We start from the raw sequence: 13,154 nt of genomic DNA, 5'->3' as shown, positions 1-13,154 counted from the left end.
CTGCCATAGAGGCCTTTAAGACCAAATACAATATTCCTCGAGACATATTCATTGAATATTGTCCGGGGAGAATATAGAGCATCAGAAAGTGCCGAGGGTGATCTATATTCCCCTTATGGCCATCCTAGAAGGTGGGATTAGGTTCCCTTTAGACCCTTTGTCACTAAGAACCCTTAGGCTTTATGGGCCCAACCTCGACTAGTGTCTACCAACTTTTATAGGGTGATGGGCTACGTTAGTTAAGTAAATAGGCTCTATAACCTAAGACTCACCCATCATGACATGAACTTCCTCTATAGTTTATTGTGGTAGCCTTAAGAACGGTTACTACCTTAAAGTCTGGGACCGATGAATAAGGTTGATTTCTTGCCTCTCAGACTCTAACAAGAATTCCTAAAGGGAATTCATAAAGGTGAGTAGGAATTGGCTTGCCGATAAGCTCACTTGCCAATTTCTCCTCAGAGGGTAGGTTGGTAACCCTAAAGTTTTATTTTTTGAATTTTTTTTTTGAACTTGCTGTATTTTATATTTTTTTTTTACTAATTGTTTTTCCTCGACTTTTCATTGTAGATTCCAGGCATACGAAGCTAAACCTTGCTTTGTCGAAGTTTGAGATCTAAATAGGATCCTATATTTTGAGGTTTTTGTACACATTGACAGGTAGCTCCAAGGGTGAGTTTCGAACATGAAGACAGAAGGTATAAGATAATTAAGGACAAAAACCTAGCCTCGGCCTGACCTCGTCATCGACTAGGTGGAAACCTAACTAATGACAGAAACCTAGCCTCAGCTTGAATCTGATCACCGACTAGGTGGAAACTTGACTCGGGACAGAAGCCTAACCTTGACATAATTTCAGTCACCAATTGGGTAAAAACCTAAGTAAATTAAAAAGAGGGGAAGCAGTGTAAGTATGGCTGAGCGTCATGCAAACACCCGTCGTTTTCTTTTTATCAACAATTAAGTGTCATGTCATCGAGGTAAAAAGCAAGTAAATAATTCTATGCACCAAACGTGCAAACAACCTCGGGCAGTGGAACTTAGGATAGGTCCTTGAACGGGGAGGTCAGAGGGAGGTTTATGGCATTAAGAGTGGCCACCCATCCCTCCAAATACCCTGCCAGCCTAGCCTCCCTTGTGACCTTGGCGGCGAAACACTTGGCATCGTCAAAGCTGATATCATAGTTAACTTGCTCGACCTGCTCCAAACTCTTCTTAGTGGCCGTAAGCTCTTCGTCTCAAGCCATGATAACATTCAAAGCTTAAGCCGGCTTGGTGTCAAATTCCAATACCTTCCTTTTCAAGACCTCCACCTTCTGATTGGTAGAGTCTCGTGCTCTCTCGATGGCAGCCAGCTACTTCTTAGCCTGAGCAACATCTTGGGTCTTCTCTTGGAGGGTGGACTCCATGACTTGCTGTAAGGCCTTCTTGCCGTCTGCCTCTTCATTGGCTTTCTTCAGCTGATCTTCGAGTAGATGCACCACTTGCGTGGCTTGTAATCTGGGAAAGAACACGATTGTGTCGAGGCTAAAAGACAATATAGATTAAGTTATTGAAAAATGGCCAAAAACAGTTACCACTATGGAGTGCTACTTAAGGTTGAGGACAATATCCTTATCTGCAATTTCCTCATAGAAATGCATGTCATTGGGCAATATTAAGGCCTTCTCGAGGCTTTCAGCCACCCACCCACCTGAGCCCTTCCTCTACATTCATATGAACATTGTGGTAGGAATGGGCTCTTCACCCAATGTGAAGGATTGGTGGTAGCCTAAAGGGTGGGGGTAGGGGATGAGGCCCCCCCTATCCTGACAGTTGGTGTGGGGTCGGCCAACCCTTTAGTAGGGATGCTTGGCTAGGAGACTAGTGGATTGGCTATAACAAGGATAGTAGAAGCATTACGCCCCACAGGTTGAGCTCCGGCCTGGCCCCTTGAGCTTTCAACAAGAGGTCTTTTCCGTCTATAGACGGGGGCTACCATTTCGAGTCGAGGAGGAGATGCTCGCCCTACGAGAACTTGGGCTCCCGAGAAATAATCTGACAATTGAACGTCCCTTCGTTGGACCATCGCCTTGGCAGCTTGAACTTTCTCAGGCTCGTTCACGGGAGTATGCCAGACTTTTGCTTGGAAAACTAGGTCCCCCGAACCATTGTTGAATGGCTCTAGGGATTCGGCCCTTCTCCTGCAAAAGCCTCTTTGCCGAGCCTCGTTCTTCAAGATTTCAAGCAGGTACCCCTTCAGCCGTACATCTATGTATGACAATAGGGGGTGCTTTGCCCAAAGTAAGTCTCCTGGATCTTGAACCCAGTGTAGGGGGGGTGCAGCTGAGAATAAGATGCGAATCTCGAAGTTACCTATTGATGTGTATAAACACCTTAAAACATAGGATCCTATTTAGATCTTGAACTTCGACAAAGCCAAGGTTCGACTTCATATGCCTGGCATGCAGAGGAAAAACTGTTAGTAAAACAAAATATAAAATATAGCAATTTTTTTTTTAAAGAAAAAAATTAAAAAAAATAAAACTTTGGGGTTACCAACCTGCCCTTCGAGGAAAAGTCAGGCAAGAAAGCTTATCAGCAAGCCAGTTCCCACTCACCTTTATGAATTCCCATTGGGAATTCTTGTTAGAGTCCGGAAGGTAATAAATCATCCTTATTTGGGGGTTTCAAACTTTGAGGTAGTAGCCGTTTTTAAGGCTACCACAACAACTATAGAGGAAGTTTATGTCATGGTGGGTGAGTCTTTGGATGTATAGCTAATTTAATCGGCTAACATTGTTGACCACCCTATAAAAGTTGGGCAAACACTAGTTGAGGTTGAGCCTGTAAAACCTAAGGGTTCCTAGTAACAAAAGGTCTAAAGGGAACCTAACCCCATCCTCTAGGATGAACATAAAGGGAATAAAGATCACCCTCGGTACTCTTTGATCCTCTATATTCCCCTCCGAACAGTATTTAATGAACATAAGGGGTTAGAAGACTTACGAGGGTAAGGGACGTTCTCAGGAGTACTCTAGGGAAGAAGGAGGCTTAGGACTTGGAAGGCTTGAGTATAAAGTTTGAAAATGAGAAATGAAATAGATAAAGTAAATTAGAGAAACCCAAGCACTATTTATAGGGAAGGATTAATTAATGCTTTGAGTGAGAAATTTATAAACCACTCTTGCCCTTTGATCCATGTGCATGTTGATAACTGAATGGTCAGGCGATCTTGACCATTGATCTTGACAGCTGGCCCTACGCGTGAGAGAAGGGTAGGCTATCAAATCCATTGCATTTATTACCTGACATTTGGCATTTTCGAGAGGCAATAGTTACATCAAGCACAATCCCCCATGTGCCAAAGACATGACCATGATCCCACTCCCATGATCTGGAATTGGGATCGTGGGGGGCTATTGTATAGATCAAGAATAATAGGCCGACCCTGATTTACAGGTCCACTCATTGGATAGTCTCAGCCCATCTCAACCCACTAGCCGAACTGTTTGGAGTTGGTTGAACATATGAATTAATTACCCCAAGACATGCCGTGATCAAGAGATAATGCCTTGGGAGAATCTATCTGCCGAGCAATAACTAGTGCCAGACACAAGTTACTAAGAGGTCATGTCAATAGCAGGAAGTAGGTCCCCTCTTACCAGTGATATGATATAGAGGGACCCACTGACATATGGAATATCCGCTTATCATGACGATCCCACTGTTGGGAGAGGGATGTAAATAGGGGATGAGAGGTAGGAAGAAGGGGTTGAAAAATTTTGGGAAGCGAGACATGAGAGTAGTAAGGAAACATAAATCCTGGGAAGAAGGAAATCTTGTTCAGATTTCAAAGAGAGAGCTAGGTTGCTTAGTACCCTTATCGGCTGAGCCAAGATCAAGGTAGTTTAGTGTCAAAGTAACACTAAAAATTCATCAGCGACATCAATAACCACTTCTTAGACCTCCTATTGTGGGATAAGCCCAACCCAGGGTACAAGTAAATTGCGGGTATAGGCCTAAAAGCCCAAGGTTGTTGGGGACGGACCACCACAACATGTATGAGACATATTCATTAGTGTTAAAAAGAGTGAAGCCATACTATCATTGAAATTAGCATAAATTATGAATTCTTAAGCCTATTTTTTTAGCAATTCATGCCCAAAATAAATGTCTTTTCAAAATAAGTTATGATATTTCTTGGAATATGTGTTGCTTTTTAACAATTCATGTCCAAAATAAAACGGTTTTTCAAAATAAATTATGTTATTTTTTAGAGTATGTGTTACTTAATAATGATATAATATTCATAAAAAAAGACCATGTATAAATAAGTAAACAATCAAACTTTAATGTATATACTCAAATTGAAATAGAGTGTCAACCACAATTGATAATAGATTATAAAATTATTTTTTAAGATTGTAAATTTCTTATATGTTTTCATTCTTTGTCAAATTAGTTATACAATAAGGCATTTGTCATTTTTTTTTTTTTTGGTTATGTTTTGGGATATTGATATTGTGTAGAAATGAAACTTATATATTTGTTTTATTTATCCTTTGTGCTATTTTGTTTTGGTTAGTAATGTTAGGATTTTTATAATTTTAAAATTATTGAACAAGTATTAATTTGTTTAGCTGTGCTCGTTCTTGATATGAGCGGTGAATTCAAAATAATGTATTTCACATCAAGTAATTTGTTGCATGACTTTCCAAATGGCAAATACATGTTGTTTTTTTTTTTTTTTTTTAAATCAAGTGAAAAATATGGGTCAACCCAACCCAACCCGCAACCCAATTCACTCAACCCAAGTTTGACTAGACCCGCTCATTTGCCATGTCTACTCAAACACTTTGTTCATAATCTAAATGAATCAAAATTATTTGTGTACAAAATTAAAGAGAACGTAATCAAACAAAGAAAAATTAGCTAAATATACTTCCATCTATCAATATTTAATTGGCTCTAACATGGCCTTTATATCCTTTTAAAAAAATAAAAAACAAAGAGAATTCTAAAATTCAAGAAAAGTATAAGCTAAAATTGAGAGAGATGATCTTGTATTATTAATTTTACACATGAGCTTTATCTTTGTATAGAGAAGTAGTGCACACTAATTAACTAACAATAGTATATCAAAACCGTACCAACAAATTAAATAATATGAAACTAATCCTAACAAACCAAAATAACTATAATTAACAACACTAACAAAAGTAATAGAAAAGATACAAGTGGATAAGTGCTACACGTTAAAGATACATGAGAAAGAATATAAAAATTATGTGAAGAACTACTTCATTGTTGCTTTGATGGAGAGAACTAGCAATATGATTGTGATTTGTACACCGTTTGCACACTATTCTTGAATAGCTACAACTAAACTTGAGGTTGTAACTAAAGCTGAGATAATCTTGATTCAAAACAAAGAAAATCCAAAAATAATCATCATTTTTTACTTTTATAGTCGAGGCTCATACCAATATTACACTAAATAGTAGTAAAAAATTACCAAAAAACCAAGAAATTATGAGGGCTAAAACAAAATAAATAAGCACCTAAACTATGGCATAAAGATGAGAGATTATGGGTAGGTGTATAAAAAGCCGCATAAGTACAAGAGATGAAATTGGTGACTGGAAATACGAAAAGTTTTATGGTTTATGAGAAAGAGGAAAGTCTTGAAACAATAAACCCAAGAAAATAAAGAGCCTTTTATCTTCTAAATTTTATTTAGTCCTTAAATATAATGTGGCACTTGAGAAATGTTCTAATACAATGAATCTAAAGAAAATAAAGAGTTCCTATCTTTTGATTATTTTTTATAGGAATTATCTTTTAATTTCAATTAGTCCTTATCTTTGATGTAACATTTGAGTAAAGAATTTATGTGAACAAATTCTTTGTCAAAGAGAGTATCACATGACAGAACTTTATGCTCTTTCATATGAGATCTCTACTTATATATATATATATATATATATTGATGAATAGTGGGACTTACCATTAATATAAGTTACTCCGAAAGTATATAATAATCTATATATATATATATAAAACCGAAACTTTTAAGCTCTCACAATTTTCCACGTCAGCACAATATTAAAAAAAAAAATCTAAAAGCCTAATTAAAACCCGAAAATTTCCTTCACCCCAAAACCAAAACCCGATTAAAAAACACTCTTCCCCCGTTAACGCAAACACAGTAACACAGACTCATCAAACTCCCTCTCTTCTTCTTCACGAAGTCCCATCTCCTTCTTCAAACACACAATTTCCTTCATGCCTCTCTCTGCATACATGTTCCCCTGCCTCCAGTCTTTTTACCTTCTTTACCTTCATTCCAAGCTTTCTTCTGTCGTTTAAACCAATATCGTTTGTAAAGAAAGGCCAGCCCATCAACATGAATCGATACCCTTCATTCAAAATCTGTTTCCTTTCCAGGTGAGTTTCTATTTAATAATATATGTTTGCAATCCAATTTGGGTATCTTATTTGATTATTCTCTTTTTTATTTTATTTTATATATAGACGATCTTCCTTTTATTCAAAACATACAAAGTCTTTCATATGTTATTCAAAATCCAATTTTGTTTGACAAATTTACCAGCTTTCTTGCTTTTTCTCTCTGTAATTCTTTCTCTTTCTCATGTTTTGTTGGTATAATGGTTGAGAGAATGATGTAAGAATTGATATCCTTTGTGAAAATAGGCCAACCCTAAGTGTTTGACAAAATGTCTCAATGAAATTGAAATCTATTGTTGTCGAATAATACGTATTTGACTATATATATATAGACTAAATTATTTACATGAATTTACTATTTTTCAAATAGCAAGGGCTAGCGTGGATGAATTTGCTTTCGATGGAATTTGCAATATCATGTTTGCATGTTGGTTGAGGAAAATTGTTCTATTAAAGGCTACCAACTTTTACGGACTATGTTAACAGAGGCGTTGTTAACCAGCAATGTTGGCCTGTTTTAATTGTGTGATTGTTGCTCTCTTTATTGCGTCTGTCCTGCTTCTTTGTTATTGTTGTTGTTTTTGTGTTTTTATTTATTTTTAAATGAAGTATGAGTTTTTAGGCAAAAAAGCCTTTGTAATAATTTAGTATGTATCTGTTTGTAATAATTTATTATGTATCTGTCCTACTTCATTTGCTTTGCTATGTTTTGGTGAGGCTTGAGGGGTTAATGGTCCTCTGTTTTGTTCGTTGGTTCAGTTTTTGATTGTGTAATATGTACTTACAAGTTACTTTTTCTAATTCCTTAAAAGCTACTACTTGAAATGGCCGGGATGCTTCAACGGTTGTAGATGCGGTGATGAATGTAAGGTCCAAGACTATCCACCTCTCGACCCAACTGATTGAGAAAGAGTTGATCAACTTAATCTACTGTTGTTAATTAATATGGGATTCTTTTATAAGAGACACAAGAGGTATATTATATATATATATATATATATATGTTGATGGTTAAATACAAGTTCATTTCAGGTACAAGGAGGGCAGAAAGCCAGGTTCATGATTAAACATTCAAGGTACGAAATATATGATTCATGGGCAGTTTCAACTTCAATTTGATGATGGATTTTCAATTTTAGAATTATTGCATGTGTTGCAAATCTATATCTAAAGTGAGAAAATTTAATATAGAAAGATTTTTAGAATGATGATTAATTTTCTCCACCTTTGTAACGTGAAATAATTTTTTTTTTTTTTTTTAATGATTGGGAAGATCACCAATCTATTTGTAACCAAAAGAAAAGGAGAATTAAATCGTGCGGATGGGTCTTTGAGTTTATTTCTACCCAAAATCAAATTAAAAGGTTTCTGATCTTTTTTTTTTCTTTACTTTATAAATAAATATTATATTTGTATAATTAAAAGTGCTGAAAGCTAGAAGTTTGAAAAGCACCATAAGAAAAATTGATAGGTCTGCGGTGGTGGTTTATTTGTTTGGCTTGAAAGAAATGCTTGTGTATTTTGTAGTAATGTCAAGTTTGAGGCAGCATTAAGCCATTAAGGCCTTAGTTGAGTTTCCCATAATTGAGGGTTTTAGTTTGATTCTTTGTAAGTTTAGTTGTAGCAAAAAACACTTTAAACTTAAGATTGATTTCTATTTTTCATTATGTGAATTAATGTTTCATATCAAGATTAATATTTCATATCAAGGATAGGAACTATAAGACTCCATCCTAATGTAAAATCAAAAAGGAAGAGAAAAAGAATAGTTTACATCTTTATACACAATAGTTTTCCCGTGCATGCACGGGTTAGCGACTAGTATATATATATTGATGAATAGTGAGACTTACCATTAATGTAAGTTACTCCGAAAGTATATAATAATTACTCAAAAAATCTAAACTACTTGCAAATCCCACTATTTGCGGAAATTTTACTTTAGTTTGTTAGAAAAAAAATAATATAATAATAATAACTCTCAGTGTTGTTGTCGGTTCAAATAGATTTTCTATATTATCAATTTAGAGCTATTAACCCTCAAAGTCAAAAATTGACAAAATTGTCCGTCTCTTCTCAATTTTGTCATTTGTGAGATTGGTCACATGAAATGCACTTAAATCAGTTGATTGTTATGGCTAAATTATAAATAACATCCTATTAGTTTGGATTATTTTCATTTCCATCCCTATAGCTTCAGTTTTTCCAAGTGAGCTCCTTAACTTATAACTTGTTTCCAATATAGCCATTCCATTCACCTCCATCCAGTCTGTGCCGTTAACCAAAACAAAACGGTGTAGTTTTACTAATTTTTTAGATTCTAATACAGGAAAAATGTAAGAAAGTAACTTTAAAGTTTAAACTAATTTAACATTTTTTTTAATTCTAAAATTCATTTAGGAAAAAGAAGAAGAAGAAGATCCGGGATAAGGCCAAAGAAGATGATGGCGAGAGTCCTAAACTTGTTTTTTTTTTTTTTTTTTTTTTTTTTTTTTTTTTTAAAATTTTGCTAATTCCTAAACTTGAATGATTCTCACCAATGATGTTTTAGAGCATGAAGGTGTGTGGTTATGGAGGGTAATTCTTACATGCTCCGGGAGCAATGCTCCAAGAGCACTTAAGTTTTTTCCAGTTATGGGAGGCAGAGACAATGTATGGTTGAGAGGCAAAGACAATTTGATGGATTTTGGTGAAGAGGGCGACACAGAGAGTGAAGTAGGTGTCAGATATATGAGAAGACCACTCCACGCCTAGGAATAGGATGAAGTGGAATTGGTAAAGTGCTAGAAAATGATTGACTTGTCTCAAATTTAGTTTGTTTGATTTTATATATATATATATATATATATATATAGAAAATGAATTGTAGAGTTTCACTAATGTTTAAATTTAAGTTTCTTGCTTTTTTATAGTTTTGAAAGCTAATTTTTTTTAACCATGTGATTTTGTAGCAATTAACAAGGCAAAGTGGATGGATGTAGACGAAAGGGTTACATTGGAAACAAGTTGGAAGTTGAAGGATTTATTTAATTGACAATATTAAAATTATAGGGGTGAATATGAAATATATCAACATGTGGTAAGCCTTACTTTCAAGGTTAATCCATTTTTCCTGTTTGCATTGTAGGACTAGGATCTAGCTATAATTGGGAGTATATATATATATATATATATATATTAGTGTAGAGTTTGTTTCTTGTGGTTCATTGAAAACGTGGAAAGGCTCTATAATATGAAAAATGTTATATGTTCTTTTGGTTTGATTTCAATTGATCATAGAAACATTTTTAGCATAATTATAAACCCTTTTATTGGACGATTTGGAAATGCCACATTATTTTTTTTTTTTTTTGGGGGGGTTAAAAAAATGCAACGTTAATTTCATTACTTACAAACACTACACAAATCGATATGAAATGACGCAAAAAATGTGACATGGCATTTTTGTGGCATTTTGACCATTCTAGGTATAACAATAATGCCTTCAGCGAGACTTGGACAAAGAAACAGGCACACTCGGGCAAAATTTACCTGCGTCAAAGGATCGATTAATTGAGTTTAAGCCATGGGCGGCGCTAGCCATAGCTAAAAATTTTAATTGTTTTAATCCTCTAAAATAAAATTTTGAACACTTTAATCCTAATTTTTTGTAAGCACAACTAAAATAACCTTAAATATAATCCTTTTACCAATATCTTGGCAATTAAAAAAAAAAAAAAAAGCCCAACAACCGGCCAATTTAATCTAAAATCTTGAAAATAAAAATTAGTTGTTGAATTTAAAGTGCTTTTAATTTGTTATTTGTTGAGTGAGGACAGGGCGCGTGAGATAGGCCAAGAGTGATTGATGAAGACAAAAGCAAATGTTAACACAACAAAAATTTTCTTAGTATTTATTTGGGAATAATTTATCTAACTTCTTCCTAAAAGTATAAAATAAGTAAAAGCTCACATGAGACCTACAAATAGTAGAAAAAAGATGAAGTAATAAGTTGGTTTATAATCAAGACCCAAACAAACTTAATACAATTACAAAGAACAATAGTTGTCAAAGTTGAGTTGAATTGTTAAATACAAGAATTGTAAAGAATTAAAACAAACTAATAGATAAAAGAATTTTGAGCAATAATAATTAAAGTTCACTTAGTGATAATAATTAATATGTTTATTGTATTTGAAAATAATGGATGATTTCCAAGATTTCATCTTAGTAATAATAATTAGTATGTTCATTGTATGTATTATGAAACTATATGCCAAATGAACTAATAGTTTATATTTTATTTTCTTACTAATACTATAGACAAATTTGTAATAAAGAAACATCGTAGGCCACAAGATTCAATTTTTATCTAAGATTTATCTTCTTATTCACCTCCCTAGAAAAAAAATCCTAGAACCGTCACTGATTTAAGCTGTATCATACTTCTACTTCCTTACCTTTCAATGAGACCAACATCTTGGCCGCCCCCAGGTACATTTTGGTATAAGATAAACTTTGATGGGGTTCTTTTCCACACAAATAATCTTGATGGAATTTGAGTGGTCATTCGCAATGCATCTGGATTGGTTATGACCTCACTATCTCAACAGATTCCTTTGCGTCATACTATCCTTGAGGTTGAAGCACTGGTAGCAAGAAGCCCTTCGGAGTTTGCTCTTGAGATACTCACCGGTGCCCTTCGGAGTAACTGTAACTCCCTGGCACAATTTGGTTATATTGTGAAAGTGTGCAATACTTTGCCTCTTTTTTCTTAGTTTTTAATTTTTTTTCATGTACATAGGCATTAGGCATTGTAATTCTGTTGCTCATTTATTTGCGAGACTAGGGCCTATTTGGTTAGAAATTTCTAGTACCGTTGTATAAGTATTGTGAAAATACATGTAAGTTAAAAAGTATTGTAGAAATACATGTTATGGTATTTAAACATTGAAAACTGTTGTTTAAACACCCCTACCAAATACCCAATCTCCCCAATTATTAGCCTAGATGAAAGATGTTTCTGATTTACAAAGCCTCCCTTAATAAAAAGATTTGTCCTTCTTCTAAAAAAGAAAAGGTGTAGCAACAATGCCATATATAGAATTAATCTCATTATTTTTCACAATATGTGAAGTGGCAAATTGTGGTTAGTGTAATATTACTTTTATACTGGGCAAGGACTATAATGAACATTGATTTTGTTTTATAGACTTAATTATACTAAACATAAAATTTTTAATAAGTTAATTTCTTTTTGTGTAGATAAGAACTCGCTATCCTAAGAGTTGTTAAATGAGATTTGTTTTGGTTATTTATACAACCAATAATGCATGCACCATGGAACAAGAAAAGGACAATAATTTCTATATCTTTAATGAAAGAGTGGTACCTGAATTGAATATTCCATCAAACATATGTTATTATAACAATGGCTGTTTCTATGTTCATCAAAAAAAAAAAAAAAAAAAAAAAAAAAAAAAAAAAAAATAGAAGCTTTATTGATACTCAAGTGGCTCACTCTGACCAACGTTATCCTGACAAGGGGTTACCTCTCCATTAATGCGGCCAGGGGGGTTAGTTGAGTGCATTAAATGCGAGAGTGACAGCTTACCTTGGGGTTAGCCACTCCCCGAAATCACTCTTGTCAGGCCGAGGACAAGGTGTCCTCGGCGTGGATTCAAGAGAATAGGCTTCCCCCCTTTCTCCTCAGAAATAACTTGCGCTCCTCGGCATGGGCCTTGGGCCTGCTATATGAAGGACTGAGGCTATCAGGCCCACGGACCCCACAAACATGAACATATTTGACGTTTCTCTTTTTTTGACTGAATTCTGAATACATGAACATGTTTCTCACAAGCATACAACCTGAACTCTCAAAGTCTGATTTTAAAGATTTCTATTTGTTCTTATAAAAATATTAAAATTATTACAATTTATTAATATATATATATATATATATACAAGTAGCAAAGAATGTATAGATGCTAATAGAATTATAGAACCACTCTTTTTTGCTAAGTAGTGTTGTATATTTTGGGAGTCGGAATTCTTGGTATAATGAGTTCTATTTAGGACAAATTATAACTTTAACCAACTTGTCGTTTAACAGAAATTTAAGTTGCCTATTTATAGTTGAGAATTCCATGAAGTATGTGTCTTGCTAGATTCTTTTTGATCTTATTTGATTTTGTATTTTTATATTTTTGGAGAAAAACATAAAAATAGAGCAAAATTACATATTTAGTCATGTTTTTAATAGAGGTGAGTTACGGAACTCTAATTGAGTTAACTTTGATAGGTAAAGTGTCAAATTTCAAATCATAAGCAGACAACTTAAATTTAGGCTAAACCATGAGTGGGTAAGTTGTAATTTGCCCCTTTATTTATCTACTTTTTTCCTAAAAAATAGTTTTTTTTATATATATTTTTTATTATTTTGGGTTGAATGAGTGCACTTGTGAAACAAGAACAGTTAATATTTTCATTGAGTAATTATGCAGTATGAGCATCCACAATAGTGATGCTAAAAAGCTAAAAAACTATTTTTAGCACCACCATATAAAAAAAAGGCACTACAATAGTGGTGCTATAAGTAGATATTTTACCTACCTTGCTACAGTGCACAACTATATATGGTTGTGCACTGTAGCTGAAAGCTAAAAAAAAAAAAATCTACCTCTAATTAAAATATTATTTGTTCGTTTTTTTTTTTTTTTTTTTTT

The 13,154-nt window shown here is 34.1% G+C and overlaps 1 long non-coding RNA gene across 3 annotated transcripts; it reads left to right on the top strand.

The window, feature by feature from the left end:
* Positions 1–6,088: 6,088 nt before the first annotated feature.
* LOC136069889 (uncharacterized) lies at positions 6,089–9,746 on the top strand. 3 transcript variants are annotated; one of them, XR_010631099.1, is made up of 4 exons: positions 6,127–6,429; positions 7,263–7,526; positions 8,851–9,225; positions 9,402–9,746. It is a non-coding gene; the product is annotated as an uncharacterized LOC136069889 (long non-coding RNA). The 3 variants fall into 3 exon arrangements; XR_010631098.1 differs by lacking the exon at positions 8,851–9,225 and having other exon boundaries at positions 6,130–6,429; XR_010631097.1 differs by lacking the exons at positions 8,851–9,225; positions 9,402–9,746 and having other exon boundaries at positions 6,089–6,429; positions 7,263–7,835.
* Positions 9,747–13,154: the final 3,408 nt, after the last annotated feature.

This window comes from Quercus suber, unplaced genomic scaffold, assembly GCF_002906115.3.
Source record: "Quercus suber isolate HL8 unplaced genomic scaffold, Cork oak 2.0 scaffold_195, whole genome shotgun sequence".
Lineage (NCBI taxonomy): Eukaryota > Viridiplantae > Streptophyta > Magnoliopsida > Fagales > Fagaceae > Quercus > Quercus suber.
The sequence above is the reverse complement of the archived record's forward strand: the minus strand, read 5'-3'. Positions and strand labels throughout refer to the sequence as shown.